We start from the raw sequence: 27,679 nt of genomic DNA, 5'->3' as shown, positions 1-27,679 counted from the left end.
GTCTGGATGCTTAAACTACATTTAGGGCTCCTTTTATAAAAATAGGCAATCTGGCATTCCCTCAAACATTCCCTGGTTAAAATCAATTACTGCCACTGAAACACAAGGAGGATTTCCAAGAGGGAATGTCTGATTCCCTGTTTTATAAATAGAACCCTTAGTGTTATTTTGCATAAAAATGCAATTTCACTCTAAACTTTTTATCTAGCCTCTAAATTATTCTATTTGGTACTTAAAAAACCTAATACATAAAAAATGCAATCATGAAAAAAGCACTTCTAGGTTTAACAATTTTTTTGCATTTATTTTGTAAGGTCCATAAAATAGGGGTATGGTAGGGACATGGTATTTGCTTACATACTTGGAGCTATAAGGTGTTCCCCTTCCCTATATCCAAACGTTAGGGGGGTATGCTGTATGTGTTGGCTTTCCTAACATTACCTCTGACTAATTTCCTAATAATATTTGCAAGAACATATAGGAAATTTTATTTCATGGAAGAAATTGTTTTCAATTTGACTTTTTTACCGGAAACTAAAACTAACTTTAGTTTTAAACTGTAACTATTGATATCATTGTACTTCTATCTCTATATATGTGTGCACAAAGGGAACGTCACAATGCTAAATGCAGTCCACATGTAACTACCATGATTGGCTGTTGTGATCAGGAACCACTTTCACTGGATCCTAATCATTAGTTTGGGAGCTGGTGGTGTCATTGAATTTGCTGTTTAAGAAATAGCAGCGTGCACAGGTGTTCACAGCAGATTGAAATTATTAATGGGTTATTCATCACCCCACAGATGAGGTCCTTCTTGGACTCTCCCTTTATTTACATAAAGAGATAAATATGTGATCAAAACAACAGTGCCTTTTAAACTGATAAAAATTAGAAAATCATACACAGACAAAAATAAACAGCCAACAGTGATTATATCATTACCTCTTCTACAATCTTTGCTATTTCTCCCTAATGAGGCCCACAATATTTCTTTCACTCCAATTAGCATCAATCACAACAATGGAACTGGCGAACGGGTAGTACCATTCCTCCACTTGGCACCGCTGACCACAAGACCACACATGGCCTGTGTTATCTAATAACTTTTATAAACTGGCGAGGACACATTAATTAAAAGTGACTGCTCCAATTACTTGCAACACGCGGCGACGTGTTAGGCGGCCGCACAAATATGCTAAAATGCTTCTCCTTCACATTTTATGCGGTGCATACACAGAGCATTTTTCACAAATAATTAGCCATTTTCAAAGCTCAGAGGAGCGTGATTAAATTCTGACAGACATGTGGTATATCAGCTTTAGCAGACACACAGCACAGTGCTTTAGTGTATTTACCAAATCCCAACAATTTTAAGTTCACAGTCCTGTTTACACAAGCTGGTTAAGGTACTCTTTGAAAAGCGTTGCTCAGTGCAAGCCATCCACCATGGCTCCACAGAATATTTACATAGACACTGTGGGCTAATTTCAAGTTAGGAGCGTGTAACGTCTTTGGTGCAAAAAAAAAAAAAGAGAAAAATAAAAAACATAAACAAAAAATATTAAAGGCACAGAACCCTCAGAGTAGACCTATATTCTGTGTGCTTACTTGTCCATTCTGGCAAATAGGCATGGCATTTTTAGAAAAATCACATTTTTTTCCTACCTTTGTAAGATAATTAAAAAACATTTGGGCCTGTGTGCTGTGATGTTGATCCAAAGACAGACTGCCACACTAAAGGGCCAGAGCATTGTACAAAGACCCACTAGGAAATAGTCACTGCTGGATGTATGAAAAGCCTCACTGGTAGTCCAAACAGGCTGCCATATCAATGTGAATCTCCCAGACCTGATTCCACCATGGTAACAGATCAAACATGGGACAGAATTAGGGCATAAATCCCTGCATGTCCAGAATCTCAGAGATGGTGGAAGGTAAGGGTGGAAATACTGCACTGTCCCTGACCGTTATCATTCCGTTACTAGTAAAAGTAATGTTGGCTTTTAAGCAGCAGAGGACAGCAAAATACAGGAAATGTCAACAAGGTGACAAAAAAATAAAGGGCCTGCTTCAATACTCACATTTACTCCAAAACTCTCCCCACAGTACTTCTTTTTAACCACCAGGTGTCCTCAGTCTTTTGGGATTACTTATGTCCAGTATCAGTGAGAAATACTGAGAGTGCAGGGTGCTCTGGCCTGCCCCCGAGTATGATAAGCTGCATATTATAACGAAGCAGAAAGTGTCTGTACAAAACAAAGAGAAAAACTACACAACATGCCACATGCCTGGTAAAAGAGAGGGAGCAGAGTTTTCTTTGCTGGTTCATTTCTCCTAGTGGGTAACAACCATACTGTTGTTTCAAATGTTTGGCAATAAATGCAATGATTGCCATAAAGTATGAGTGTCCTTGATAGAAAGACCTCTAGGTTAGAAGTTCTAAGGGTGGAAATTCTGAAATCCACTTAATTGTTTTTCAAACTCAGGTGAACACCTCTAGGTTGGTAGCCAATTGGTGATAAGCATGCAAAATTTGTAGCAAAAAATAATAGTTTTATGACTTGTTTGGCAGCAAGTTCCACAACAAGTCAACTCACTTTTATTATTCTTTCAAGCCACACACACAATTATAAATCTGTGCCAGGTTTTTAGGAAAATCCAGTAGCTTAGAAATTGTTCAATACTGTATTAGAAGTGTCAACAATGTCATATGACTTTTAGTCATTCATGTCCTTTAGTGAACCCTCAATAAGAAAAGGATGCAAAAATTGCTCAGTTTAAAAGCCAGATTTAGCCCTTTTTATGCCAGGGGTGTAAGAGGACATCCTGTTTGATATGTTGCAAACAACAGAAACGAAACAGTTTACTGTTACTAGGTCCTGGATTTGGAAGATTTCCGGTTCAGGTGACAAATCTAAATTGTGGATTTGCCTTTTCTTTCAATTCGATAAACAATTGTCACCAGGCAAACAGCAAATTTCCCTATCTAGGTAATAGACAGCAAAAAGAACCAGCCACAAATAAATAAAAGTTTTGCCTGTAGATACTTTTAAAGTGACCCTGTAACAACACACATTGTTTCAGGTAAAGAACAGAAAAATGCTTACGTGCAATGTTTTCCCCCTCCATGAGCATGTACTTGCTAGAAAATGTAACTACTCCAGAAAACGTCACTTACTGTCTGTGATGGCCCAGCTTCTCTGCCCCTGCTTAGCTCAGCTGAGAAAAGAGCAAAAGGGAAAATATTACACAATGTCACTTGAGTGACAGCTCTGAGTCTGTGGACATCACATCCAATATGGGTGCACCCAGCAGGATTCTCAGGGCCTTTTAAAAGTCTACAAAATGGAGGCTTTTGCAGGTAATATAACGTGCATAAATAAGTTAAATGCACTTACAGTAAAACATATGGAAGGTTTATGCTGAAATGGTCTGGTGAAAGGGTCTCTTTAAAATAAGCCTGAACAGGTTAAAACCTACATGTAAGAGCCCACTGAGTTCTGCGATGGAATACCATTAACTTATTACATATTCATGTCGGGAATATTTGGGGGAAGAAAACCATTTCATTTGAAGCAACTTACGTCACGGTGGGAATTTTTAATAGGCTGTAAAGAATGTACATATTTTATTAGGCCTCAGATTTATGTTCGCTCTGGTGAGCCGTCAACAAAGTTATGATGCATGTGTAAAGTCAGGGGCCTGTGGCAGTTGTGTCAGTGGCGGGATTTGGAAGGAAAGCAAATCATACCTTTTTCTTCATGGTGTCGACTGAATTAGTGGTTAGTTTCTGAGACCAATACTGAATAATATACTTCACCTATGAAAAGGGCTAAAAAAATCCCAAAACATCTACATGTAGTTACAGCTATTAAATAGTTGAAGTAGTTTTCTGACTTCAAACTAACAGTGGCCTAAAGTGGCTTTACTGAGATTTTTGTGTTGTACACAATAGGAACCGTGTATAGGCAGAAGCTTTATGTACACCTCTACTTTGACACGTGTGTGATAACACCAGGACTTTTCTTGTATCCTGCAGGTATTTGATGTATCCGCGTGTAATACCGGACTGTCCCACTGCATCTCTAGGTTTATCAGGTTTGTTAGTCATGACTGTGACAACATGGCAGCCCCATGAGCTTCGGCATGAGAGCCTACAGTGTGTACTGAAGGTATATGGGAGAAGGTGACTGGGTAGGTATTTAGGAGACAAGTACAGAGCTTTGTCACTCATTAAACATTTAAACAGGGGTCTTCATGGCAGGATCATTAGGTGTTATGCACTGTGAAGGCACGAGATCAGGTGACATAGATTGGGGAAAAACTTGCTGATCTCACGCATGCGCATTTTTTTCCCTATGGATGAAAGGGATCCTTTCATCATCTCTTGCATGCACAGAAGGAGCAGCAAGGAGCCTCCCGGGATACGTAACATAGGTATCCCGGGAGGTTCTGCGCTCCCATTCATTATTGATCACCTAGGCGATCGAGAATTAAGGGGGCGGTGCTGCCAAGTTTTTTCACTTAAAAAACACTAACAAACAAAATGTTTACTTTAAATAAAAGGGTTGTCTACCCTTTTATGTAAAAGTAAAAATTTTAAGTTAAGGTACGCTTTAAGTATATGTGCACTATTGTTCTCGCACATTACCCACTTGGCATTATTATTCATCCACCGCCCACTGGGCACTACAGTTCTGCTGGGGGCTATTTTCCTCCCATCTCCTATTTAGAACTATTGCCCCCTTCACTCCCTGTTGAACCCTACTGTTACCCTCAAGACATCAGGATATTCTCCCTTCCAATGAATGGGAGGGCAGAGCCTCCCTACACGTCAGATAATCATTGGCCAAGAGCGGTCAACTGTACAGGGATCCCCCAACATTGTTAATCAATGGCATATTGGTGAATGACCTATCTGGAACAATCACTGTTCACTGCTATGGAGGAGAACACAGAAGGGTCTTGCTGCTTGTCCTCCCCACTTCCCTCTCTCCTCTCCATAGAACAGAATGGCGATGTGTGTACAGTGTTTGATAATTTATCTGTCGCTGTAAAATATCACAAAAGATCATTTCCAGTGACAATTCGCTAATGTCCATTGGATCTCTGCTTAACAGGGCTTAACATTAGGCATTTGCATCTCCCATTGGCCAGGGCATTTTTCCTTTTAACTATGCCAGACATCTTTTCTTTACCTGCCACCAACACAGGCCATTATTTCCTTCCACTGATCCTAGGGAATAACAAAGTTTCCAGAGACTGAGATCAGGGTAACACTTGTCCCCTCCATACAGGTCACAGGGTTTTTTCACACAACCTGCACCACTGTAACCTCTAGCAGTACCTCTAACTATCTAGAAATATAGGGGGGGGGGGGGGGGTATGATTCATAATTCTTACTGTGTTATACATTGCACTGTCTGAACGGCCACAAGCTTTGTACGCTTTGGCTTTATTCAATTTTTTCCTTGATCTTTAAGATTTATATATGTGAAACTTTCTTTGGCTCATGGTTAAATATAAATGGGTATTTTGTGGGTACAAGAAATGAAGACTGCAAATAGTATAATTTAAAAGATTAACCATGCTTCTTTACTTCACACCCAATATGTAAGACAATGTAACAATGCCCATTTTCATTGCGGTGTGTTCTTCGCAATGCATGTTTTCACAATCACAAGCAGTCTCTGTTTTTTAACTTTTTAATATAGGGTATGCTCACAGGTACAGTAGCCCTCCTACCCAGGGCTTCCATAGTTATGCAGATTGCTGGGCTATGTCAGTCTCTCCAAAGGCTGATATGGTAGCCACATCTTGATTGCATTTGGCCCCAGAGACAGATGCTTATTTATCGCCAGACCTTGTTTTCGTAGCAGAGAAAAGTACTGTTTGCAATCAGCACCTCCAGACTCCAGAAATACCTGCTGCCCTAAAGCCTTAAATTATAAACTATATCAATCCTAGAAAAAGTAGCCCCCAAAATGCCACAAAACCTAAAAATTACTTACACTGTATTTTGACCAATAACCATGGTTTATGCATTGATACATGATAGGACCTTTTTACTCAGACAGCTATGCTGTATCTGCTATTTTTGGGATCCTACTGAAATTAAAATTTATATAAACCCTAACAAATACATTTTTCTTTTATTTATGCCACCCTTTGGTCTGTTAAGTATACTATTAAAATGTTCTGTTATATATGTCAAGAGCAAAAAAAAGACTTATTGATCTTATCAAAAATTCAGAGGTGTCTTGAAAAGTTATATAAAATTGACATACAAACATTGACAGAGAAAGGGGGGGAAATCTTGTGCATCATGTACAACCGTCTAGTTCTTATCTTGAACTACAGAACGGCATTAGTCACTATTTTCTGGAGATAAGCAGAAGGGGAAGGGTTTCTAGTTTAGAAAAAGACAATTGGGTAGGACTGACACCATTTAGTCTACAAATAATCTGTGTGTTGTCAGCCCACAGCTAAAAATCAGGAGCTGAATGTACTTCTGGCAGATCAACAGGTTATTTATTTTTTTTTTTTTTTATAAAACTTGGTAAAAACTGCATGTAATGCAGATATACTTTTTTTTGGTTTGGTGAACCCTTCCAGGCTAGGCGTTAATGCAAAAGAGTTAATGCAAAATGTTTTATATTTAAATATTACTGAACTTGGGGCTGACCTAAATTGGATTAAAAAACTATTTGTTTGTTCTTTTGCTGCCACCTAGTGGAATTTTTATCACATCTCTTTTCTTTTCTCCTGGTGGATTTTATCCTACAGAGAACTGTGTAATAAACGAATTCACCATCATTTTTAGCTGATGTCTGTACATTAGGTTGAAATCTCAATCTTGGCGTTACTGCACACCACATATTACTTTTCATTGACCATATATTATTTTGGTTTAATATGTGGCAGATCCAAAAGCAGAATGAACCTTTTCATGTCCAGGGTATGAGGTCCAATTTGTATTTTTGAGAATTCAAAGGTATAGGGGTCTATTCCTAGTATTCAGCTGCTGTGTTTTACATATTATTTATTCACTGTGAATTTGTTGCCAGTTCATCACAGCGCATGAATAAAGTGCTCCCCAGCCACTTTTAGCTGGGCCTACCGCCTGGCTTTTTTCAGTAACAACCTGGATGTTTTTGGGTGGTTACTGAAGAGTTTGATCACAATACAGGGGCCGCCACCCACCTACAATTTATTCCCACCCAGCTTAAAAAAACTGCTGGGTTGAACATTAAAGTGTATTACCCTTTCTCATATCAATGTTGTGGTCTGCTGCAATGCCTCGGTTTCTGCTGTACAATGGAATGGGATGCCATTTACAATCAATGTCACCACAACACACTGCATATGGAGCTGGTGCATAATAATGTTGTGGCATAATCATGTTGTGGCAAAGCTTGTTTTTGTGTGTCCTACAACACACAAGTGTAAACGGCACTCTGATTTATTCCTAATAAGTACAAAATGAAAAAAAAAAAATGTTTTGGATATGCATCCTTTTCTTTAAAAAAATACAAAATGTTTGGGCACATACAATGGGCAGTTTTAGTTTACAGATGAAATATGGCCCAAAAAAGAGCTTATTTAAGATTGGGTCCTGTGAATTTTTTCCCCTCAGAACAATGCAGTAATCCAGATGAAACAGCCCCCATCCTCGGGCAATTTCCAGTAATAAAGGCAGTATGGTTTCATGAGTCTTCCATGATGATGACTTCTAATCAGAATTCTCAGGAATGTAGATGGCTGTACCAAGGCCCCCTCGTTTCTGTCGGATGATACTATTAGACATTTTCTGACTGCAAAGGAAAGTCAGCATGATAGGGTTCTGCAATAAAGACTGTTCACATAGCAAGGTTAATTATGCCCTTGCACTTCTCTTTGCTTAGTAAATGATTTGAAATTCTGCTGACTCAAACCATGCAATCATGTGCAAGAAAAAATCCTTGCCATGTATGTGAGTGGGTATTCTTTACAAAGAGAACTCACTCTTTACAAAGTGATTTAGCACATTCACTAAGCTAGGTGATTTATCCCTTGCAAGTGGATAAGTTCAACTTGGTAATTGAACAGCCTAAATTCCTTTAGTAATCAACCCCATTGTGTCATTTATCAGTTATGTATGCAGTATATTTAAAGAGAACCTATAACCACAATTTTTACTTGGGTAGGATAGATAACCCTGCTATATAAAGTGAAATTAAGTTTGTTAAATGTCCTTAAAAAAAAAAAGGCAAAGCCCCTACCTTCTGTACTGAATGGGAGCCCAGAGCCCCCTGGGATATGCACGTCACAAATCCCAGGAGGCTTGGGCTGCTCCTTCTATGCAGGGGCTTCTAGGAAAGGACTTTTTGTCACTGCACATGCGTGAGATCAGCATCTTTCTTTTTGCAATGACAGACAAGTCTTTTCTCAGGCATGCATAGAAGGAGCAGCCCAAGGATTCATCCTCACCCTCCTGGGATTCATAACTATTATTTTTTTTTTACAAATAAAGCTGTTTGTCACCTGATCTTGTGTCTGCGCAATGCTAGATCGGAAGCCGCATACACACGTGCAATAATAGTTGTTGGAAAGGATCTTTCAGCACTGTTCTGCTCTATGCAGTGGGAAGGGGGAGAGCAACAGAGGCCACCCTGCTGCGCGCTCTCCCCCTTCCCTTGCATTAGGATCGTTAATCTTCCATCATCTGTGGATCCGCCAGGAGGGTCGTTCGGAAGATGGATGACTGACGCTGTACATACCCCAGATTCTGGTCCGATATCGGCCCTTAGCTGATTATCGGGCGAGAACCGTTGGACGTGTGTACGTAGCTATAGGCAGAAGATAGAAGACCGATGAAGTTGCCGGGATTAGGCAAGAAACCAGGGCGACAGGGGACCATATGGAAGATAGCTCCAGGGGGATCTAAAGGTAAAGGTAAGTGTCATTTTTTTTTTCACTTTAGTGCTGCTTTAATCAGAACACATTATTAGTTTCATTGCTATGCACTAGAGGGGGCTAGCATACCTGTAATCTGTTACTGTTGTTTGACAGTTGGACAGATGCATGTAGGATGTAACAGCAGTCAGAAAACGTTTCATCTTATTTAAATGCCACAGTCTGCTGCCCAGCACTGCCACCTGCAAGCCCACCAACCGCCCCTTTCCCACTCCATGTCCTCGTATTACCCCTCTTGTAGCATAATATATATATGTATATATATATATATATATATATATATTTTCTTTATTCTAACAGTCTGCAAGATGGACAACTAGATGGTAACTTGTTAAAAGCCATTGATTGATGCCCCTCATACAGATGGTAAATAATATTATGGAAATTAGTGAATTGCAATGTCCTTCTGAAGTTTCTAACATTCCGCTTTGCTAAATCAGAAGAATCAATTCATCTTTCTAGAAACAGTCAGAGAAAAATTTGCAGCACGTGTAGGGTTTCCACATATAAAACACAACATGCTCGATATTAGACTTTCCCAAACATTATCCAATCTTTTCTAAAACATGATTATTTGCCAACAAGAGACACTAGAGGTTAATAATTATCTTTAATTGCAAAAGAACATTTCTTTGCCAAGAAACACAGTGTAACGATACGAAAGATTTGTTGGTCATAATAGGAATTGTCATCAAACCGCTTGGAGGCTTTTCTTCTCAGGTGATCTGATTTTCCAACATACATAGTAATAAAAAGTGTAAAGAATAACGTATTTCTGCAATACATGCACATTTCTCTATGTTGTATCCCTGTAATGACCATGCAAATACAGAAAAAATAGTACCCTCTCATCTGCCAGATGTGTATTTAGCTAAGTTTTGTTGTGGACTGACAACACACATTTTTGTGCATGTGTTGTTTATGCTTCTCCTAAACTTTTGGAACTCACACGCAGTGTTCCACCTCCACAACATAGGGGTTAATCATAGTCCCCAGATATAAACCTGAAAGAGTTATTGAATCATTCAAATAACATAGGAATGGACAACATGAAAGAAATAGAAGTTCTTTTTAGGGTTTACATTACATATATATATATACATATAAGTGAGGAGGGAGGACAATAAGTTTGGTGTAGTTTACGCGCCAAAAACAAGAACAAAATACATACTGTCACTCTACTCCACTGTACACCCCGTGGAAAGTAAGGATGAATATGATCAGAGTGCACAGTGGCAACAATAGGACGGTGGGAGGGGTATAAAGTGGCATGCATAAATAAAACATGAGCCTACTTACACAAAAACTGTTTTAATTACTCACTGTCTCACTTTTTTCAAAAACTTTATTAGTTTTTCCAAATATGCTTTTTGCACACATAATATAGACAGAGTGCAGGGGTCACTGGTATGTAACGGACAGCTCAGGGGCACCCCCTACACCATATGCAGAGTTCAGTGGTCAATAGTAAGTATCTGAGTATTGGAAAATAGTATGTATTATTGAATGCAGGGATTAGTAGTAACACTGAATGAGTAGTCAGTAGTATGTTACGTAAATTGCAAAGGTCAGTAGTAGGTAATGCAGAGTTGACTAGCCAGGGTTAGATAATGCAAAGGTCAGTAGTAAAAGAATGTTTCTGCAATCATTTTAGGTAAGTGTGAAGATCCAGATGTCATGTTTCCATACTAAAAAATGAACCTGCAGAATAGGCAACCGAACTTAACAAAATCAGTTTGGTGGATGTTAAAGGTGTGCATGGGGAGAACATTTTCTTCTAACTTTCATCCATCCCTTTTTTTGGATCCTACCACTAAAACTGGAACATGTATGGGTGATTGAAGATTCTGTCCCTATACACACTTCTGCTGGGGGTCTATGTTATGTTTAGGGATATTAGTGGGTGTCAGATGATGGGTAGACCAGGACTCCTCATAGTTGTGACTAATTTTGGTTTGGTCCATGACAGTAGTAGATAGTTATGACCATACTGAGTAACAGAATAAAGCTGTCACTTATAGATTAGAAGGAATCCGATAAGTGTTGTGAGAGAAGTTAGGGGCACCATCAACCAGAAAAAATATATTCTCATACACGGACAAATTCGGCATGTAAAAACCGATTTTTTGTTTATCTTATGGATTTGCTGTACAAAGCCAGCCTACATTGAACGGGCTGAATAAGGTGGAAAAGGAAAAACTTGCCTGTGTAGTGCATGTTTACTGCTGTCACTACCAGTTAAAGTGGAACTAAAGCTTTGCTAACAAAATTTTGCGATGAGGCAGAACTTTATTGCAGAAAGAAACAGGCAATGTCCCTTCTGCAATAAACAGTCTTACCTGCCTGATCGCTCCTTTAACTGTGAAACCACTGAGCTGCACATGTCCACCACGGTGTTGGTTGCCAAAATTGGGAACCTTGGCTTTCCCTGTAGCAACCAGGACCAAAAGAACTCCTGAGCCAAGCCAAACAAGATGGCCTAAATTCGCAATGAGGAAGAGAAAAAGGAATAAGATGATGATGCAGAATAAACCGAATGGGGACAAGTGAGTATAAAGTCAGTTAAGTTCGACTTTAGGCCTTCCTTAAAATATATATAATATAGAAATATAATGTATTTATCTATGTATATCTGTCAAGAAAACATTCTACATTGCTATGTTCAGGTGCTTGTCTATATGATTGTATGCAAGCTTACATTCAGATTAACTCTAGACAAACAGGTTTAAACTTACTTCAACATGATCCTGCTAGAAGACACTTGCCCAGACAGGTCAAGGCAGATCTAAACAAAACCAGATTAAAGGATATTTGCCTGAATTGGTTTTAACAGTCTTCAACATGTCTGCTTTCAAAGCCATTTGTCTGATCTTGTGTACAGAGACTTGAACATGACTAAACTTGAATATACTGCACAGAACCTGACCAGACATATCTGAACAGTTAGCGACATGTCCAATTTAGAAGAGATTTGCCCGGTCACGTCTAAGTAGGTCTTAGAGCTGTCTCCAAACAGGTCTAAGTAGAAATGAGTTTGTCTAAGATCCAACACACTTGTCCAGACAAGCCTTGAAGCATGTGAACATGTATATGGGGCATTTATTCAGAGAGACGAAAGCAGAGCTATGGACAGCTTCCCCTAAGCAAACTTGTCTGAATAAACTCAAAGCGGAGTTTAACACAATTAAGAAAAACCTGTGCTGATAGAAACATGTATGCTACCATTTCTGACCCATGGCTTCCAATTGTTACTGGTGAAAAAACTGTCCTTGTTAAACCAAATCTCTCTGTCCTTCTTCATCCCTTAGTTGTTCCTCCTTTTGGCCAGCGGTATGGACATTAATAGTAATAATTACCACAGTGTTATAAACAATAAACTGTGTATTTAACATTGGAAAAAAAGCACTTGTGTTTATGACCAGCCATATTTTGTGTATTCATTCTTTGTGGTCAGTATACCTGGTGTGTGCTCTTTGCCTACTTTGTAATAAAATAAAAGGTGTCCCTCTTTCCCATTTTAAACAAATTGAGAATCTTGTTGATTTCTTTCTAAAATGCTAGTTTTTGGCTGTCATGTTATTTCTGCGACTTTAATACTTTCTGATTTAAATGTATATATATAAAACACTGTAACCCTTCCCCCAAAATGAGCATTTTGGAAAAGAAGTGTTGGGGCAGCAAGCTAGCAGCATATTATGATGTGGAAATGTATTTCTTTTGCTTGTGGTATTGGTAAAAGCCTCAGCTGGAGTGGTGGGTAAAAGGCAGCACATTTCCTCTAGGGTAGTGGAGAAGGATGATTGAAAGCTGGAGAGGTTTATTGACGTCCTAATGACTTAAAGTGGAGATTCCCACTTTCTAGGGTGATTGAATGGGTTACCAAGCCTTTTAAAATATGAAGGTCCATCTGATATCTGGTGAACCTCTACAACGTGTACAAAACAATGTGCAGCAGTATTTTGGTGATTTCTTTCAGATGTCAAAGCCAAACAAGTATACAAGCAACAAAGCCAGAACTCTAGACATGCATTACTAGTTGATGTCCAGGAAGGTAATGATTTTAGACATACAATATGGCAGCCAGGCGACAAACATTTTGAAAAAGAGATCTTTGCATTTCTGTGTTTCTCTCAGCACTGGTTATAAGGTCAGTTCTAGTAAAAACTGATACCTTTGCTTCCACCTGTCCCTCCTTTGGAACTGAGTCCTACTTTCCCTTTTTGCTTTTTTCCTATTTTTTTTTTTTAGAGATATTTCTTGAAAAATCCTTTCTAAGTTGTCAGTAGAGCATGTGGATTTCCATCAGTTTCAGTCCTGGTGATAACCATCATCACTTTGCTGTACAATACGCGGTAGGTATCATCTTTTTAAGAAAGGCTTTCATTGGGCTAAAGAAATAAGTTGTACAATAAGCTCTTCACACTACAGGAAGAACACATGCGTTCTTCGGGAAAACACATTTCCTGTTCTTTTGCCACAACAGCATCTCAGAGTACTAATCTTTAAAATATATGAATTTTTAATACTACAAAAACAGTTTGACAACAAACACAGCTCTATCTTTCACATATTACAGAAACTAGATGTCACTATGTCATTTCAGAAAAATAAACTGTAAAAAGAAACACAAACTATCAACCACATCCTGTTGTGTTACAGTTTCAGCATCTGTTTATCAGCAAAGACTGAGACATTTAAAATGGAATTCCAGTCATTCCTCCAACACCTGCCATCCTTTTACTCATCCTTAAGCTTAGTCTACAACAGAGGTCAGCAAACTTTTTTGGCCACCAGGCCATTTTAGGGGTAGGCAGGAGCACAGTAGGCTGGACTCTCTCTCAAGTCCCGCCCCCACCAGGAACGCCCCCTTAAGAGAAATCCCTCTCCTACGGAGGGAAGGGAATGTTCCCTATTTACCCCGGCGGCAAAAGTGTTAACATCGGCCGGGGTAAATAGCGAAGGGAGCCAAAACACATAGGCTCAAGAGCCGCATGTGGCTCCGGAGCTCCAGCGGCGCCGGTAGTTTGTTCCGGCTCCGCCCGGGGTTGCTGGCCGGGATTAGGAGGGCTAAGTGTAGTCTGGTGATGACTGACAAGTTACAGGTTTGCAAATTAGCTGTGACAATGGTGATATCCACATCCTCCACATCCTGCTTTAAATCCAGAAGAAGTGCAGCATTGTTGTCACTTTGTTGCATTTGGTGATCTGCACTTGCAGGATTACCAGGTATTAGAGACTTTGCAGAAGCACTGATAATTAAGGGGCACAGCACATACTTTCTTTTTAATATTATTGGAAGCCCATAGCTCTACAATATTTTTTTTTTTCAATTTGTTCTCCTCTTAGCAGTGTAACACTGTTAAAATGTACATTTCACCACATGTGCTAATAGGATGTGGAAAGGAACATATTGTTTTGTTTTTTTGATGAACAAGATAACCAAGTGTTAGTGAGAAATGTCGGAAGTATGTCTCCAACCACAAAACGTGTTACTCACCCGTAACTGACTGGTGTTTAAATCATAGAAACATTTGCAGCAAAAGATTGTGCTGTAACCCCAATGTCCTAAGTGGAAGAGGCATGAAACACACAATTAAAGTGTAACAAACAGCTGCCACTTAGAGGTTAGCATGGCAATTATGGTGCGTGAGAAACATGGGAGAAAATATGACCTGCCAACAGTTTTTTAAAGTCCTGGCGCTGAATCGAAAATGGTTTCCAACTTCCCTTGCAATAATTGTATTTTGTGGTTTGTTCGCAGCACCTTGTTGTCAGCACTTGGCAGAGGACCCACTACTTTTCTTTTGACTCATGGTATCAAAACAAGTGCACAGTTTTTGTTTTCTTCTTAATGATGACAAACTGTTTTCATAACACAGATTTTTTAAAAATGAGGGCTGAGGACTATTTAACTTTACATCTGTTATAGGTGATTCCCTCTAAATTGTTATGAGATGTCTGTTTTTGTGAAAGCCTAACTCTGGGCTTCTAAGTCTTCCCCACCCTCTCTGGAAAAACCTGGCAGTTAATTTTTTGAATCCTTTTATACTTTTGTTTATGAATACTTTTATAATTTTTATGAATACTTTTGTATATGCCTTTTGCAGATGTATTTGGGAAAATTGAGCGATTTTCTTCCTATTAGGTTCCTTGATGATGCAGAGGGTGAGTATCAACATCGTGAGTGTGCAGGGCACCGGCCAGGGATTGAGACCATGACCACCAAGAACCTCTATGCATGCATAAACAGCGTACAAACACAATTTGTTTTAGTTTTGAATAAAATTCTGTTAAGTATAACTTGCCCAATCAACCCCCCAAATAACAAATTCATCTTCAATTCAAATAGGCTAATAACATAATAATAATTATCCAAAAATCTTCACTATCTGCTAATAGGAAGCATTTAGGTAGACAGCTGGACACAAGTCTTCAATGTAATAGCTAGGATTTGCTTTGTATCACAGCAGAAGCCCTTCTACCTTTAGCAATTGTTTTTATACTTTTTTTTTTTAACCTTTGTATACATTTTTTTTAATTTTCATTTGTTTTGTGTTTTACATTTTACCCTAGGCATACATTCTTTTTTCATTTTATTTGTTTTTTGTTGTATTTGAAAAAAAAAATGTATTGATTTCATTTGTAAATAATGTCCCGATGCTTTTTTCCAGAACCATAAAAAGCAAGAAAATAGGATTCCATTCAATTTTTTTCTCTTTATTCTACACTCAGTACTACATAAGTGAAAAACGAATTTTAGCCAATTTAGTAACTTTGATAAAAATAACTTAAATATTACATATTACATAACTATTCAAACCTTTTACTTATTCTTTAGTTGAAGCATCTTTGGCAGCAATTATAGCGTTGAGTCTTTTTGGGTATGATGCGACAAGCTTTACACACCTGAAATGGGGGATTTTCTGCCATTCCTCTTTGCAATTTCTCTGAACCTCAATCAGGTAGGATGTGGACCATCAGTGGCAAGCCATAGGGTTAGATATCAAGTCGGGGTTCTGGCTGGGCCACTCCAGGACATTTTTCAGAATGGTCCCTAAGCCACCCCTGTGTTGTCTTCACTGTGTGTTTTGGGTCAGAAAGTTATGTTAGAAAGTGAACCTTCAGCCCAGCCTGAGGTTCTGAGCCCTGTGAACAGATTTTCATTAAGGATATTTCAGTACTTTGCTCCATTTAGCTTTCTCTCAACCCTGACCAATCTCCCAGACCAGTCAGGTCTGATGCTGAAAAAAAAGCCCCACTGCATACTGCCACCACCATGCTTCACTGTTGGAATAGTATTTGGAAGGTGGTGAGCGATGACTGGATTCCTCCAGACCTAATGTTTTAAATTTAAGCCAACCAATTCAATCTTGGTTTTATCATATCAGAGAATCTTGTTTGTCATAGTCTGAGAGTCCTTCATATGCTTTTATGCAAACTCCAGATGAGGATAGGCTTCTGTCTAGCTACTCAGCAATAAAGCCCAGATAGGTGGAGGGCTACGGTTATGGTTGTCCTTCTGGAACTTAGACTCATCTCCACACAGGATCCCTGGAGTTTAATCAGAGTGACTATTGGCTTTTTAGTCTCCTCTCTCACTCAGGCTCTTCTCCCTTGATTGCTCAGTTTGGCCAGGCGACCAGCTCTTGGAAGAGTTCTGGTTGCACAAAACGTATTCCATTTGAATATTATAAAAAGCCACTGTGCTCTTGGTAACCATCAGTGCTGCAGAATTTTTTCTTCTAGCCTTTCCCTGATCTGATTGCAACAATCCTGTCTCTGAGCTCTGCAGGCAGTTTCTTTGATATGCTGTCATTGCATTGTCATGCATTGCTAGCTATGATGCCCTTTATAGGTGTATAGGTGTGTGCCTTTCCAAATCATGTCCAATCAATTTAATTTACCCTAGATGGACTCCTATCAAGGTGCAGAAACATCTCAGCAGCGATCAAGAGAAATGGGAGGCACCTAAGTTAAATTTCAAGGGCTGTTACAAAAAGTCTGAATACTTAGGAAAATGTGATATTTCAGTTTTTTCTTTTTTAAATGTACTAAATTGTCTACAATTCTGTTTTCACTTTCTCCTTATGGGGTACTGAATGTAGATTAATTGAAAAAAAAAAGAATTTCAATGATTGTAGTATCAGGCTGCAACATACAAAATTGAAAAAAGTGAAGGGGGTCTGAATACTTTCTGAAGCCACTGTATATACTACTTTGTAGTAATGACAAATATATCAAAATGAACTTAAAGGTTTTCCTATACCAAAAGAAGGAATTTACTGGCATTTAACATACTGATTTTAGAATAAAATACATTCATTTTCTTATACACATTTATTGGAAGCCATTATATTCCTGGTTCTTGGGTATAGGGTGACCCTAAATTCTTTTTGCTAATATACATTAATGGGAGTTGGCATCCGAGATCAAAAGGACACCACAATTACCAATTTATAATGACAAAGTTATCACTGAATCACAAGGCCCATAACAGCTAGTGAAAGAGCAAGCAATGAGAAGAGGACAAGTCCCCAGTACTGCCTGCTGCATACCACTAACCCATATCAGCAGGACTGTCCAGGGATTTTAGTATAATCCTTATTTTCCTCAACCAGGCAAAATTACGTCAATTTCAGTGTTCAGCTGCTCTGTGCAGAGTTCTAGGGTGTAGTGATCTCCTGTCCAACAGGCTCTACTTAGTCCCAGCAAAGGGTGAGGGAAAGGGAGTAGCAGTGTGGAAAATGTAAAAGGAAAGTTTTTTGTTTTTTTTTACTAACCATTGGTGGTCTGCTACCAAGGTCTGCACTGGGGTCTGCCACCTAAATCCTCAATGAGAGTCTGTCACAGAGATCCGCATGAGGGATGGTCACTAAGGAGTCTCGCTGACATCTGCACTGGGGGGCCGTCACTGAGATCTGCAATGAGGTATCTGTTACTGAAGTTTGAACTGGGGGTTAATCACTAAGATCTACACTGCGGTATTTGTTAGTGGGGTGTCTCTTTTTTAAAAGACTAAAACTGAAAGATATTCATTTTTCTCCCTGAACCTAAACTTTTTTCCCCTTATTGACATGTTTCACCCTTAGGGGGAGGGGGTGCCATTATTTTAGAGGTACTGCTTTACTTCATCATGTCAGAGCTGCCTCTGTGATAACTGTTGAACTGATGACAGATGGAGGAATAACCAAATAGCAGCAAAAGATGAGAAGAGGTGCAGGAAGCCAGAATCAATCCAGGTAAAACAGGGAAGATCTATGCACTGTGTGTTGCAGGTACAGCTTTCACACTTTCAGAGAACAGTAAGCATCACAGTAGTGACATCTGCAATCTTGTGAGAGAAGTGAGAAGTGCCTTCAATGATCTCACACTACAGATATGAGGCCATGGGCACAGGAGTGCATAGGTCATGGTGTACTGCTAGGACCCATTCAAGACAAAGGGAACTTTGAATGCCTTGCTTCCTAATCTTCTACAGCGATGTTCAGTTTTTACCTAAACCAATGAGTATCACCAAGTAACAATTATCATAAAAAACATGGCTGGTGGCAGGAAAGTGAACTTCATGTGAAGGGGTTACACACTTCCCTTGGCTGGTAATTCTCTCCAGATGAGTAACGTAACACTTACAAAGCTGTCATACACTGACTCATTGCTGGTCTGGAGTTTATATTTTACCCATTAAACATACACAAAAACGACAAACGTAATCTCACTGGTGAAGGAACATTCTGTAATTTAGAAAAAAAAAAATAACTAAAGATAGCTTTAATAAGAATCTTCACTTTCAAGTTGTAAGGCATCAAGCAGGAATAGATTAAGGCAGAATAAGGTCCTAGGCAAGACAGAAGATTTGGCCTCCTGTGTTTATTGATGGACATTGATAAAGCTTGCTCTATTTACACTCTCTTTAATTAGATTTACCCCTACCTATCTGACAGCAAAGCCTACAAGCACATCCTTTCTTGTATAGGCTATTTAACGTACCGCCTAATATATTCCTTTGTTCAAATGCAGGAGAATTACCATTTAGGTTTGGCCCCCTGGACAACATCTTTGGGGTCCCAGGCTCCAGACCAGGTTTGTAGATAATCCTGCCCTTGCATTAAGTACATGGTGCTGCTGAATAAAACCCCACACAGAGTTCCCCATCACCAGCCAACAACCACCCCTCTATAAAAACCCTACATTGTGTATTTTATGGTTTATACGTAACTTTTGGATTTTTTTTGGGAAGCCACATGATGTACCTGGTTCTTTTCTGCTGCTGTTTTTCCTCTAGTGGATCGTACATGATGCAGTGTAATGATTCAGTTCCACTAATGTTTTATCATTTCATTGAGAGTTAAGGGTATAGTAATGATGCTGCTCCCTGATGAAGCACCTTACTCACAGGAAATCATTGTTCTCCTGTGTGTGCTTCATTTAACATGGAGTGCTTACCATCCAGGAAAGAGATAAGTACTACAACCATAACTTCAAAATTTATTTTAACCATGAAGCACTATAAGACCCAGCTAATCCTGTCGCAGTGATTGATTTGTAAGGCAGGGCATTTAGAGTTGGTTCTTCCTTATGTTGTATGTATAAAAGGAAATCCACCTCTGTAATTACAGCCTAATAATAATACTTTACACCAGTATGCAAAAAGGGTTAATGGTCAGGGGGTGTCATGTAAATTATGAAATTGATCTATTTAATTAACAGTGGAAGGTCAAACCACATGCTGGCCTCAGGATCGCCAGGGACACCTGCTGGTGAAATCTAGTGTTACAGCTAGTGAAAGTGCACCTTCTGTCAAGTACACACTTGAAACACATACACAGGAACCATATTTTCTGCCAAAAAAATGCGTAAAGCATTATGTTTACTTACAACTCATGCTGACCCCTTCATTGTTGTAGTATAACAAAGGAAGGGTGACTTTATAATAGGATGTTTCAACATTAGATATTTCTGTGTAACTGGTCCAATGAGAAAAGAAAAACCTACATTCACTGTAATAAATATGTCACTATCCTGGGGGCAGACAAACGTGTGTGTGTGTTGTTCATCAAAATAAATAGACCCTACTGTGACCACTTATCTTTGGGGGGGGGGGGGTTGTGTTAAGGGTATTTATTTGAATAGAAACTTTTGCATATAAATGTTGCTTTATTTACATCATGTAAGTCAACATGTGGCATGCTTGTGAATACCCCTTGCTTTTCACTAACCTGGTTTACCGCTATGCTGTCCTAAGACCCAAATCAAATTCTTCAAACACAGGAAATGTATGTGTTTTTAGTTGGACCCTTGGTCGGTATGCTTGTTCCTGACCAATAATTCGAAAGGTATTGATACAAGAGACAGCTACATAACTAGAATTTAAAGAAGGCAATCTAACAATGGCAGCCTACTTATTTCTTCCAGTCTAGACCAGTAAGTAAATATAGCATGCGGAGCAATGCAGTAGCTTCTCTTTTGGTCCTGTCTCTGTTAACAGAAAGAACACGTTCTATGGAAGATCTACGTGGCTGGTAGCAGCTTAGAGTCATACTGTATCGTGGGTATAGGTTAGAAACCTCAGAATGTGAGACGTGCGCTTACCAGACCAATAGTAGTTTCATACTACTAACAACTTGTACCAGCTGTTTGTGGTCACAAGACTTGCAAAATATTATTTTATTCAACATCAGTTCTTCGATTCACGTACAGGTTGTGCATCATTGCTTTAAAAATTTTAGTCCCACCAGAGCTTCTCAACTTCCCAGAGCCAAGGGCTACATTCTGTGCCTGACTTCCAAATTAGCAGCAACATCCTCTATTTCATCTCTCAGATGGCATATTCTTCCACTTACAACTTAAGAGCAGCAGCTATGTGACATCCTACAGGCAATAATATCAAGTACGAGAATTTGGGAAAATAAAGCAAATACAATAAAATTAATAGTCTTTTTTGCAATATTCAAGATACATGTAAATAAAAAAAAAGAGAGCAACAGAATATATTGTTATATTTGTCATTACATATGCAGATTCTGCTTTCTTCTTAGCAGTGCCATACATTGGGTGTAATTTATGTACTCCTTCTCACAAAGCAAGTTTACATATCCATTTTATCAACGAGTTCTTTATACACAGCACAATTTTTTGTCAAACAGTATGTACACCACAATTATAAAACAAGCGATCAGCTGAAAGGATCCCCACTATTCAGCAGAATCTTCACTTTTAGAAGATCACCACTTACACTGTTAGAGATGGTGATCACTGTATTTGTTAGTGGTGAGCAGCATTATTGCCATAATGATTGTACCTTGTCACCTTGACACTATTGAAAAGTTGTAGCTGATTTTATACTTTGTGGTGGCGACCACAGATTAAGAAAAGGCGATTAGTGACTCCATTCAAGCAAATACAGCTTTTGATAATTAATTTAGGATAATTATGGAATGATCAAGCACTGATTGCCACCTTTAAATATTTTCTGATAACCTGAAAAATGGCAATAAGAAAAGATGAAAACCCCTATAAATCACTGAAAACAATGTGCATGCTAAATGGCGGACATCCTATTTACACTATAAAGAGAGCGACACTGAGAGTTCCATTTAGAAAAGAATGCAAATAATGTACATTTAATACAATAAAACTATGGAAGGGTAGGGATGTAATACTGCCAAATTGTCCTCTAAATAATATTGCAATAGGTCACAAAACAAATTCTCATTAAGAAAACACATTACCATTACCATGCCTTTGTATGTCATATATAAAATATAGTGCTGTTATCATTATAACATGATGAAAGATATATGGCCATCATTATCCAGGAGAAGGGAATGATCCTGCAATTGCTTATATATTATTGTAAAATAAGTGAATAGATGGAGGAGACTGAGCAAATCTACATATATTTAGGCAAAAATCTGACTAATCTCACTAAACCTGAAGCCTTATGAGATTGCTAGAATAAAAAGAATATTGCTCAAAAATATGTTTTAGGTAAAATATGTTTGCTTTTCATATTGCATGGAAACTATCATCATTGGTGAAAGAAGTATGTGAAACATTATGTTTCAGCAATGTTGTGGGGAGTTTGGATAATACTTTAAATTGCTGATTTATAAAAGCAACATTCTGTGATGGAGAGTCTTCCAAGTCATGTGTTTCCAATGGCAGTAAATGATTCTCCAGAGAATGTTTGGTGAGTGTCAGATATACTGCTTTTTAAATAGGGCCTTAAATGTTAACATGCAATTACATCTAAAATGTGACATGTATTTTACTATTGCATTCTATTTATAAAACAGTGAATCTGACAATCCCTCAAACATTCTTAAGTGGGAATTTATTACTGCCATTGAAACTAATAACCAGGAAGATTCCCACGAGGGATTGTTTGAGGGAATACCAGAGTCCCTGTTTTATAAATAGAGCCCTTAATTTGCAGGTAGACTCTAACTTCTAATATGTATGTTCTGTAATTTACAAAAAAATACATATAACAAAATCTGGCAGTGATAATGAGAATTCCTCAAAATGACACCAGTATACAGGAGTAGCAGGGAATAGAGGTGCTAAAACAATAAATACCTAAACCTGAGCCGATTGACCCTTTAAATATATAGTATAATCTCTTCCAGGAAGCACAACTGCCAATGAACATCCATCTGCACAACTGTGAACATCAGTACAGGCTGCAGCATGACTTTAAATGGCTTTCTATAGCTCAGGGTCATTTAAGTGCAAGTCAAGGAACTTTATTTTCCGCTTCCCCACAGAGAGCAGACAATTACATTCTCCACCAGCCTCTCTGTGTGAAGACATAGAGTAACTAGACTTGTGAAACGCACGCATCTCCAGCCAGCGAGCTGTCATTGTATTATTTCCATTTATATCATTCGTGCCTTTGCCATGCTGTCATCACAGGGCATAGTACAGTTACAGGAACTGATCTGCAGCTGACGTCAAACTAACCACTTGGAACTCTAGAGATATAGCTGGGGTATTAAGGTTATTTGAAGGCTTTGAATTATTAGACTTAAATGAAAATCTCTAAATGTCATTCGAGGAAAAAACAGAAAAGTTGTCCAAGGCAACCGATCCATGTGCTTATTGAATGTAAATACTGTGTAATAATAATAATAATGTCTTTGGGGAAAAAAAAGTGGACAGTGGTACAAGGGAGCAGCTAATTAAAACTCAGCATTCATTGGCATGTTAACCGGAAGTCTTCTTCTCCAAACTTCTTGAGGGCCTTGTCTAAAAAAGGCTCACTGATTACATGAGCACCAACTCTCCCCTTGACCCTCTCCAGTCTGACATTCGAGCTGCCCATTCCATCGAAACAGCCCTTACTAAAGTGGCTAATGATCCCATCGGAGCGAAGTCTCAAGGCAACTTTTCCCTGCTCCTTCTCCTTGATCTTTCTTCTGCTTTTTACACTGTTGATCACCCTATACTAATGCAAATCATGCGCTCCATTGGTATCTGTGACACTGCTCTCTCTTGGTTTGCTTCCTATCTGTCTGACCGCTCCTTTCAGGTTTCTTTCAATGGTAATTCTTCCTCTGCAATTCTCCTCCCTGTTGGCGTTCCCCAAGGAATTCTCTTCATTGCTTCCATTTCACCTTAGAATCAAATTCAAGCTCCTGTGCTTTGCCTTCAAATCCCTCCACAGTTCTTGTCCCACTTACCTCTTTGACCTGGTAAAAAAATACTCCCCCAGCCGCTCTCTCTGCTCCTCCAATGACCTTATAATGACTTCCTCACTCATAACCTCATCACACGCACGGCTCCAAGACTTTTTTTAGAGCTGCCCCGACTCTCTGGAATGGTCTTCGTCATCCTGTTCGGCTTGCTCCTACTTTGTGCTCATTTAAAAAAGCACTCAAAACCCATTTTTTCAATCTTGCCTACTCATCTTCTTCTGTATTTTGAAACCATCACTACTTTCCACCACTACATATCTCCCCTCCTGTTGTGTGTTACTTCCCCCACCTACTAGATTGTAAGCTCTTCTGGGTAGGGTCCTCTCCTCCTGTGTCACTGTCTGTATTCGTCTGTAATCTGCAACCCCTGTTTAATGTACAGCGTTGCGTAAAATGTTGGCGCCATATAAATCCTGTTTAATATTAATATTAGGTTACTGCACACCTCACCACTGCCACTTCAAAGTACCCAAGAGGAGTTGCTTAGTGGTTAGTATTCACGCAGGGGGTCTAGATCGGGGTCTCAAATTTAATTACACCCAGGAATCCCTATCTGGCAGGATTTTGCACATTATCTTCATTTACTTCACCTTTGTAGAACAAACATGCTGGTGGGTTAATCTGCAAGCTTACCTTAAATGTTGGTGTAGTTAGGTCCAGCTATCATCTGTGTGTGGTGAGCGCATTTGCTGAACATTTATCAGGCATGTCACTAAACTGATTTTAGTGGGCAAAATGACTGATGAACCATCCTAGGCACTCCATGATGGTACCATGATAGCAGCAACTCCTCTGCAGTGACTAAGAACTAATGAACTATTTCTAAACTACGAAATTTCAGTGAATTTAATAGAGAAGGATTGGCTATCTTGGCAAGACACCTTAACATGACCATGTGTCAAGGAAATCATGAACTTCTGAAAAAGTATTTTAAAAACCAGAGATGTCTATTACCACCTACCTAACAAAGCTGGAAGTGAGCCCTAACAAGCCAGGTATCACTTCTCAGTTCTTTACTCTGTGGTCCACGCAGTGATGTAGAGATAGATAAAAGCTAAGGTAAAAACAGCCTACTGACCATATTATTATTAATAAACAGGATTTATATAGCGCCAACATATTACGCCATATCAACCAATCAGCTTCCATTCTCACTCTACAGAAACAAAACATAAGATCGTTGGCTGTCACCGGCCACATCCAACATTTATTTTTCAAGTAGTCCCAAATTCAAACTTTTCAGAATAACTTTCTGGACACAAATCAAACCTGAAGCACTGAAAACAATAGAAAAAAAGGCACCAGGCATGTTATATTCTGCCCATAGCATTACACATGGTTCACAATGATACCATTCACTGCTCAAACTACACATTTGAGATGCCAGTGCATAAAATAGAGAACTTTAGTCATGCTGCTAATGAATTCCACTGATCACACCACCAAAACCAACACAACATTACTGCACTAGCTTGATACTGACATGGCTTAGTGATAGAAACTTGATGAAAATATAGGTGCTCTTGGTGTTCTTTTTTAAAATAAAAGCAAAAGTGTAATGAACAACCATTCATAAAACTCTAAGCAGCCACTGATCACACAATAATGAATATTAAAAAATCAATAACAAAAAGTGTTTCATAGAACAGCTGGGTGTGATAGCCCCCACTTCTCTGAATCCCCCTTCAGCCACAACATTAAACATTCTACACCCTCTGTATATACTGTACTCACCCTTGAAGAGTCTGATGTTGTGGACTTGAAGTTTGTGACCTGCAGCACCTCAGCACCTTTGTGTACACACAGCATGTAAAATCACTCACTAGACTTGTTTACAAAGTCTTACACTGCAGCCAGATTGGCAGAGTAGAGCAGGCTCCAACCCCTGCTGACGTAGCCAGCTCTACTTCCCTCACACACTGACAAATCTTTATGTATTTCATTGTATTCAGGGTGTCCCTCCAGTTACAACTCTGCAAAACACACACACACTGGCCCTTCCCTCTGCTCAGCGGAAATAAGCAGGGACATCCATCAGATAGCAGCCCCTGCCTGTCAGGGGCAGGTCACAGAGTTTACAGCTGCTACAGGGGTTTTAGAACAGACACTAAATATTTCTTCTCACAAAGCCCTCCTTAAAATCACAGTGTATTCTTTGGCACAAATCGTAATGCACACAGGTATATGTACACTTTTAGATTCGGCTAGTTTTCAATTGAAAAAACAGATGATCGATCGAAAAACTTCTCGCAATCGATTGATTTTGGTGCAACAATGCATCAATATCACTTATGCTACTTTATTATTATTATTTTTAATAAAGAAATAGAAATAAAAAAATACTCCCCCAACCGCTCTCTCCACTCCTTCAATGACCTACTAATGACTTCCTCACTCATAACCTTGTCATGCACACGGCCCTGAGACTTTTCTAGAGCTGCCCCGACTCTCTGGAATGGTCCTTCTCATCCTATTCGGCTTACTCCTACTTTCTCCCCATTTAAAAGAGCACTCAAAACCCATTTTTTTTAAAACTTGCCTACCCATCATTTTTTGTTTTTTAAAACCCTCACTTCTTCCCACCACTACATATTTTCCCTACTATTGTGTGATACTTCCCCCAATTTCTAGATTGTAAGCTCTCCTGGGCAGGGTCCTCTCCTTTTCCTGTGTCACTGTCTGTATCTGTTTGTCATTTGCAACCCCTAACAATGTACAGCGCTGCATAATATGTTGGGGCCATATGAATCCTTTGTTTATTAGGAATAATAATAATAATAACAAATTAAATAGGGGTTGCAAATGCCAGACAGATACAGAAAGTAACACAGGAGGAGAGGAGAACCCTGCCCATACGAGCCTATTATAATTATTTTTGTTATTGTTGTTATTATTATTATTATTATTAATATTATTAATAAACAGTATTTATATAGCACCAACATATTACACAGCTCTGTACAATAAATAGGGGTTCCAAATGACAGACAGATACAGACAGTGACACAGGAGGAAGAGAGGACCTTTACAATCTAAGAGGTGGGGGAAGTAGCATGGTAATAGTTTTCCATTTTACTAAATTTACATAAGGCCCTGTCATCAAAGGTTTACAATCTAATGGCCTTAAAACAAAAGTAAAAAAAAAATCCTTAACTCTACTACAAAAGTCCAGACAGGCAGACAAGCTCTTTTACTGGCAGGATCATTTGTGACTGTATACACTGAGCTTTGCATGAGTGCCAAGGTGAAGTAGCTCTCCTGCACATGTGTGGTAGCTAATCAATTCACTGTTTAAATTGCAAATCAAAGATGGCACTGATGAAAAGCAGCTTACAATCTACAAACCTCATTTCCAAAAAAGTTGACATACTTTCCAAAAATGCAATAAAAAAAATAAAATCTGTAACGTGTTAATTCACTTTACCAACTTTACCAGGCAAAATGATAAAAGATTTTCAGTGTTTTCATCAATATTTCTAATTCTATTTAGTAAACAGAAATTAATGTCTACAAAACACTCCTAAAAAAATGGGAAAGTGGCAAATGTACCACTGGGCTCATTTCCTTTTCATTTTAATTACACCTTTAAATCGTTTGGGAACTAAAGAAACTAATTCTTGCAGTTTTTAAGTGGAATTTTTGCCCATTCTTGCTGTATACAAGACTTAAGCTGCTTAACAGTCTGTGGTCACCATTGTCTGATTCTCTTCTTCATGATGAGCCAGACATTTTCAATAAAAGACATACTTGGACTGCACACTGGCCAGTCAAGCATTTAGAGCCTGATTTATTAAATCCTCTCTGAGGCTGGAGAAGATACACTTTGATCAGTGAACCTGTGTGATCCAGCAAACCTGGAATGGATCTGGTCCAGGGCTGAAAACATTTGCTAACAAATAGCAAACAAATAGCAAATGACTTAGGAAATCCATTCCAGGTTTGCTGGATCACCTAACTTCATTGATGAAAGTGTATTCAGGCCCTTAGACTCTATGGTCCTTGTTTATTAAAGCTCTCCAAGGCTG

General features: G+C 38.8%; 1 long non-coding RNA gene across 2 annotated transcripts in view; it reads right to left on the bottom strand.

Moving 5' to 3' along the window:
* The window catches only part of LOC140323370 (uncharacterized), a 255,216-nt gene extending 229,581 nt beyond the window's left edge, over positions 1-25,635 (bottom strand). The window contains exon 1 of one of the 2 annotated variants that reach the window (XR_011919363.1): positions 25,389-25,635. This is a non-coding gene — a long non-coding RNA (uncharacterized lncRNA). The remainder of the gene's footprint in view (positions 1-25,388) is intronic. The other variant, XR_011919362.1, reaches the window with a different exon arrangement.
* Positions 25,636-27,679: the final 2,044 nt, after the last annotated feature.

This window comes from Pyxicephalus adspersus, chromosome 2 (assembly GCF_032062135.1).
Source record: "Pyxicephalus adspersus chromosome 2, UCB_Pads_2.0, whole genome shotgun sequence".
Lineage (NCBI taxonomy): Eukaryota > Metazoa > Chordata > Amphibia > Anura > Pyxicephalidae > Pyxicephalus > Pyxicephalus adspersus.
The sequence above is the reverse complement of the archived record's forward strand: the minus strand, read 5'-3'. Positions and strand labels throughout refer to the sequence as shown.